The sequence below is a fragment of the Monopterus albus genome, unplaced genomic scaffold (genome assembly GCF_001952655.1).
Source record: "Monopterus albus unplaced genomic scaffold, M_albus_1.0 scaffold47.1, whole genome shotgun sequence".
Lineage (NCBI taxonomy): Eukaryota > Metazoa > Chordata > Actinopteri > Synbranchiformes > Synbranchidae > Monopterus > Monopterus albus.
The window spans coordinates 1,063,054-1,069,770 of NW_018127927.1; the positions used below are offsets into that span (position 1 = coordinate 1,063,054).

A 6,717-nucleotide genomic window follows, 5' to 3' on the forward strand; every position below is an offset into this window, starting at 1 on the left:
CTCAGGCATCTGTTTCGGATGCCTCCTGGGCACCTTCCTAGGGAGGTGTTCTGGGCATGTCCCACTGGGAGGAGGCCCCGGGGAAGACCCAGGACACGCTGGAGGGACTATGTCTCTTGGCTGGCCTGGGAACGCCTCAGCATTCCCCCGGAGGAGCTGGAGGAAGTGTCTGGAGAAAGGGAAGTCTGGGCATCTTTGCTTAGACTGCTGCCCCCGCGACCTGGTCCCGGATAAGCGGAGGAAAATGGATGGATGGATGGATGAAAATAGTTTTGATTTTAATCAGTTTATATTTGACATTTGTTTTTGGTTGCAAAAAAATTTATTTTGATTGCAGTACCAAAGTTTTGCTCTCAAATATGTTTTCTTTGAGGAAAGAAACAAAATAGCTTCCATAGCATTTCAAAGGGTACTGCTATTACTTCACTGTCAGAAAAAATTCGAATGCATTCATAAAAATGTTTAATTAACAAGCTTAAATTTCTTGCTGAGAGTCAGATGAAAAGATCGAGGCCATTCTCATACAGCTAGTCTTCGTTGCTTAGCAGTGGCAAAGCAAGTTTGCCAATGCCTCCAAAATATTATCTACATGATAATAGACAAAGCAAAACTAGTGAGCTTAGGACATACTGGTAGACAAAACCTGGCTAGCTGTTTCCCTTTGCTTCCAGCTTATATGCTTATGTAACCTAACTAGCTGTCTGGACTGTACAGACATGAGAGTGGTCTCAAGCTTCTCATATGATTTTTGGCAAGGAAGCAATTAAATGTATTTCCCAAAACGCTGACCCTGAAGTCTGTTTTGCCTATTATCAAATAAGAGAGGGAATAAAAAAGAGAAATAACATGCAGAGAAAGGCTATCAAATATACACAGCTGCCATTTATGTGCATTTTAGAAATTTGCTGTTTGATTTGTTTTGTTCATCCTAGAAATCCAGTATAAAAAGTCTGAGATGGTTAATGGGATGTTATAATGTCAAGTCTGTACACTTAACCAGTCAACCCTGGCTGCACACAGTAGTGGAAAACAAGCCAGAGTATATGTTGAAATTTAATTTGACAACTGTTGTTGCAGTTATTTTCAAGTTGCTCAGGTGGATTGGAGCCGAAGCAGTCCAGACAAAGACTGTTTGTAACTTGATCTGAGTCAGCAGATTTTACACAGAGCAAATCTGCAATAGCAGCTGCATCTGTTGTTTGTCTCAGATCAAACTATACGTCAGTGTAGGCAGGAGTGAGTGTGCGGGTGTCATTGTGATTGACGGCCCTTGTTAAGGGCAAGATTTCTGAGAAGAGAACAGCAGCTTAGTCTTGTCAAGGTCAGGCGGCAGGTGTTTGGCAGGAATTGAAGATTTCAGCTGGACAATTGAAGATATGCAACTTAACCTGTGTGTCAGAGCTGGGAATCAAAAGGTCAGCTACGTGTTGTAGCAATGATAGAAAGAATTATGGGATGTGGTGACACATTCAAGATTTTTAGTGTAAAAAAAGAAGAAGGCTTGGCCCCGTGGACCTCCTTGGAAAGGAGGATGCAGACTCATGGTATTACAACTGTAATACAATGTTTTCTGAAAGCAGTGACCACTGTCTGGACAGGCGCCATCTTGCTTTCTGTCACTTCTCTGATTGCTGTATTGATGTTAGGAGACAGAAACTGAATCTGTCTTCAGGTTTTCCCAAAACAATTACTTCTAATTTAAAGGAAATAACCTGCTCTTTATGAAAGCTCGCTGCACAGTCACTGCTTCTGTGGTGATAGATATGCCACTGTGTTTACTCAGTGGAAATAAGATTATAGCCATGACAGATGCTGTGTTAATAAAATGGTTACATTCTTCATTTGTGTTTGTTTCTAGCTTTCACAGATGTGTAAAGGTACTCGTTTCTCTGGTATTTAAGTTGAACACGAGTACTATACAACCCGGGTTATCTTGTCCCTTTCAGTTTGATTTGACTCCTGGCATGGAAGATTGTTTAGTCATCACCCAAATCTGAATGAAATCATAGGCGATGTGCTCTGTGCCCAAAGAAGATATGTAGCAACTGCTGGATTTGTTTCAGTTCCAGTTCAATGGCAAGATAATATTGCTAACTCCAAATACCGATTTTCATTCACACCTTACATCTGTGTTAAGTATTTATCGACAGGTTTACAAAGTGTGAGACGTGCTTCCCTGCAGGGTGCCGGGGAGTAGCAGAGGGGGCACACAGGGAGAGAGACGTGCAAAAAACATACTGCATGAGGTGAAAGGGAGAGGTGCATGTTGGTGTTCTGAATGCACCAAGGTAGTTGCTATAGTTTGGCCCGCTTATTAGCTTATCAGCACAGTCAGCAGTTGGAGCAGCAGCAGCAGCAGCTGTGACATGGCTCATAGAGGCAGTTAAGGTGCTTTAAATCCACGATGTCAGGATTGGCGTGTGAAGCTGACGATAATGTCAAGGGGTGAGCTCAATTATAAGGCCAGACGAGTAAAAGCAAAAACTGTCTCTTTAATAAGAGCACTGGTAACAAACGAAATGATACAGAAAACTGATTAAACAAGAAACACACTCTCAGGTCAGTAATACAGTCCAGGGTCAGAGCCAGCAAATGTACACATTCAAGGTATCCACAAAAGCACGGTCAAAAGGGAAGTCCAGAAGTCAAAACACAGAAAACACGATCAGAATCAGAGGGGTTAGACAGTACTCAGTGGTCACAAGGTAGTCCATGGTCAGAGCTGGAAAACCAGGTGCAAGAAAAACACTGGAAAGTCTGAATAGTTAGAAAGATCTAGCAGCTTCTTGGTGTGGGGAAGCTGCCTACGTATATGCTGTTGTAACCAGGTGTGAGTAATGAGAAGCAGGTGAAACCAATGTGGGTGATGAGATAAAGTTCCTGGTAGTCAGGGTGAGCTGGGGACAGGAATAAGTGTCAAAATAAAAGCATGAGTCAGAATCATGACACACGATTGCTGCGGTTAGCATAAAACTCAGTCTCCTTCTCTAAGTCATAACTCAGTCAAATGAGAAGGCACAGACATGATACACATATGCTTAGATTCACCATGATGTATACTTCCCAATAATGATTATTAGCTTCAGTGTTCATCCTAAGTAAACATCCATAAAGCGCTAATAGCTATTTTGGATATTTTTATGGCCAATTTGGCAGGGGCATAGTGGAAGGGAATCTTGTTTTTGTTTGAGGGTGCCCGCAGTGTCAGACCTTGAAAGGCTTTGAGATAGATGAATACTTTTGGCATACATGTTCTTAATGCTTGTTAATTTTATAACTATAATCTAACCACAAAAATATGCATGATATATTGCTTAAAACTTTCAAGATCAATCTTGTAATTTCTACAATTTATTCAGCAATCAAGGTATGTGCCTTTAGCAAAGGCGGTGGAAAATGTGGCATAAAAAGACAACACTGACTTTTTATATTGGCTATTCTGGATACAGTTTTTGCAGCTCATTCATGATGGAGTGCTCAAGAGTTTAAGCAAAATGCACGTTAAAGGAGCAATACTGCTGTGCAGTTGTAGATGTCTGATCAAATGAGGTTTGGTTTCTTGACAAGAGGAGTACTTTAAACTGACCTGAAGCAAAAGGGCGTGCTGTCTCGTGTCACAAAACGGTTAGCTTTGAGAAAAAGACCTGACCAGCATTGAATGAAGAAAAGAAAGTGGTTACTGGCATGTGAAGGGCACTGCTGGTGGAGCTGCAGAGAATCATCTGGAATCACAAGAGAGATGCAGTAGCTGATGGTTGGGACCTTCACAGGTTATTATCCATTTTCTTTATCAAGTATGTGACAAAATCGCAAAATAAAACAGCATAAAATCAAGAGAAAAGTAATGAGTCTCTAAGGTTTGTTGACTTCATGTTTTAATTATTGGTAGTAGACCCATTTTAGCAGGAAGTTCAGTCAGTTTTCTTATTAGTGTTTTTTGATTAAATGAAGTCACAGTCAGTGCAAATAAACATCTCATTTATTTGGAATAAATATAGTTAAAGTTTGGTAAATGAAGAATAAATTGCACAATCCTTTAACCAGAGTAGGATGAGACCAATAGAAAAAATAGAAATTAAACTACTGTACAACATACAGTCACAACACATAGCGTCATGCAGAAAGCTCTGTAATTACAAATTCATCAGAAATTGTAATATTTCTGCACTTGATTGACAGCTGTGATTTTTCTGTCACTCTGCTTCTCAACAGAGAAGAAATCTGAAGCCAGAGGAGACAGGTTATCTACATTAAAGCTGAACATAAAAACACACAAAACAGAGTTGTTCCTGAACACACCGAGAACACAGCTCTACGCACCACCTCCAGCATCAGCTTCCCAGAGGTTATGGACTACATGTCGACAAGAGCTGGAGGAAACACAGTCTGCAGACTCTGAAGCCATTGTGTTGGAGGGAACAGTGCAAATGGTGGTGCAGCACCTCCTTCCCTTTCAGCCCCACTTCAAAAAGTAAGTTGTTTGTATTTTTGCTTTATGTTTTGCCATGTGATTAAATCACAGTATAGTCAAAGTGTTTTATTTTGTATCTGAATTTGTCACAACTGTATCCTAATGCTATTTAACCCTATAGCCCCATCTGGTAACATTACATTTGAAACCAAACATCACTTTCTCTGAAAAACAAACAACCTGGAGACCTTTGAAAAACAAACATTTGATCAGTGGTGGAAGAAGTACTCTTATCCCTTACTTAGGTAATAGTAGCAATACCAAAGTGTAAAAATGTTACAAGTAATAGTCCTGCATTAAAATGTTACTTCATCATATTTAATTTTGCAGATAGTAAAGGAGGAGCTAGTTTTGATCAGCTTATTTGCTTATAATTTGAAGTTCTGCTGGGTTTCTTTTGACTTTTCCAACAAAGATCAATAAAATCATGATTAAACTGTTATTTTTGTATTTGTCTGGTTCTGAAAATTGCATTTGCTGTAAAATGTAGTGAAGATGAAGTATGAACTATCACAAAATGATAATACTCAAGTAAAAGACAGTACTTGTAAATGTATTTAGTTACTTTCCACCACTGCATTTGATTAACAATCACCAGTGTCACAGACTCTTATGTCCAACTGGAAGAAAAAAAAAATTCTTTCCAATATACAATAAAAACTATTCTTAGTATATTTCCCAAATTGTGCTTTTTTACACAAAACAAACAAAGACAGTAGAGGCTGGAAAGACCTCTCTTTGCTCTGTTTGTACAACACAGAGTGCTTTTAAGATTCTGGGAGTTGTGTTGTCTTAGAACCTTCTGGGTTTATCACAAATCACAGAATAACAACTTTTCAGAAGAAACTTAGTGCTGTGTTTTAAATGTGATGGTCATGAATGAGCAGCGTGGCTCTGATGTGCATCCAGCTCACTTATAAACCTTTGTACTAATATCAACATTTCAGTAGCCTCTACAGACTCACTTTATTGAAATGCACAAAATGCAGTGTAATTATTCTTTGGAAATGTGAGAACTATCTATGAGCATGTAGTTGTCTGTCAAAATTCACTGTGGTTCACTTAAAAGTGAAAATCATAAGACCTTATAACTAAAAGCTTAAATGAATGTGAAGCTTGGGTGATGACTAAACCCCCCCGGTACAAAACACGACGGCAAAGTCAAGACAATATAAAACAAGTGGGAGCACCTCAAGTGTACAAATGTGTGTACAAGCGTCTTTCTCAAATGACGTCACTAATTAAATAAAAGATAAATGAAGCAGTTAAACAGACTAACAGTTATTATTGGCTAGACAGTGAGCGATAAAGCTCAATTATCAGAACCTCATATTGGGCAGGAGGCTACAGAAAAAAAAAAAAACGGCAAACAGTTCCTCTAAAAGCAAATACCCATTAATGAAATATTCTAACTCACTGCTGTCGGTCAATGCTTTGATGTGTCTCTTAATACCATAGACACCTCCATTTGTTTTTCAGTTCCAAAGTAAATGTTGGCTCACAAGGACAGGATTTTACTGTCTTTCTTCCATGTTGCTGGTTTCCAAGTATAAGCCATGATTCAGTTTGAAAGATTCAATATGAGAAACCATCAGGTCTATATCTGTCTTCTGAATCAGAAAGAATACAGTATGTTTCTGCATTTTGAACCCAGTCTGACCAGATTTCAGGCGTCAAAATGAGGTTATGTGTAGCTATAAGAGAGTGGAGCGTTTTGAACAAAGCTGTGAGGGATCCTGGGATTAAAAGCAACTTTTTCTTAAGATCCAAACACTCCTACATCTTATATGTTGGAGTGTTTCCTGCTGTTTCCTGCATCTGCAGTAACTGTACTCATTTCCTGTTTTCGGCGCCTGCACCGTGTTTGTGCTTGCTCCCAGATTGTTTAGGAATTAAACTTACTGTTTCAAAGTTCATCTGAATTTTTGAGTAACAACATACGCTTGCACCACTTAAGCACTTGTGTTGCAGAAGTTCTTGCTAATTACCAGATTTAATTTGTTACCTTTGGTCGGCTAGCTTAGAAGCCAGCTAAGTTTGTAGCTTAATTGAGAGCAATGGCTTCCCCCCGTTCCTCTTCTCCTTTCTCTTGCTCGAAGTGTTGCATGTTCAGTTATTCCTCTGCCTGCTTTAGCGATAATGGTACTTGTAATAAATATCAGATGCTAGCAGCACTGGAGGCTAGGCTCACAGACTTAGAAGCGCGGCTCCACACCATGGAGAATAGGCCAGCTAGCTATGCCCAT

The 6,717-nt window shown here is 39.5% G+C and overlaps 1 protein-coding gene across 2 annotated transcripts in view; it reads left to right on the plus strand.

Annotated features, from left to right (window-relative positions):
* The window catches only part of flrt1a (fibronectin leucine rich transmembrane protein 1a), an 87,491-nt gene that overhangs the window by 44,773 nt on the left and 36,001 nt on the right, over nucleotides 1-6,717 (plus strand). Inside the window, exon 2 of one of the 2 annotated variants that reach the window (XM_020600498.1) lies at nucleotides 4,213-4,471. The exons of the other annotated variant lie outside the window; for it this stretch is intronic. The gene's annotated coding sequence lies outside the window, so the exon portion shown is untranslated. The remainder of the gene's footprint in view (nucleotides 1-4,212; nucleotides 4,472-6,717) is intronic. 2 annotated transcript variants of the gene reach the window in all.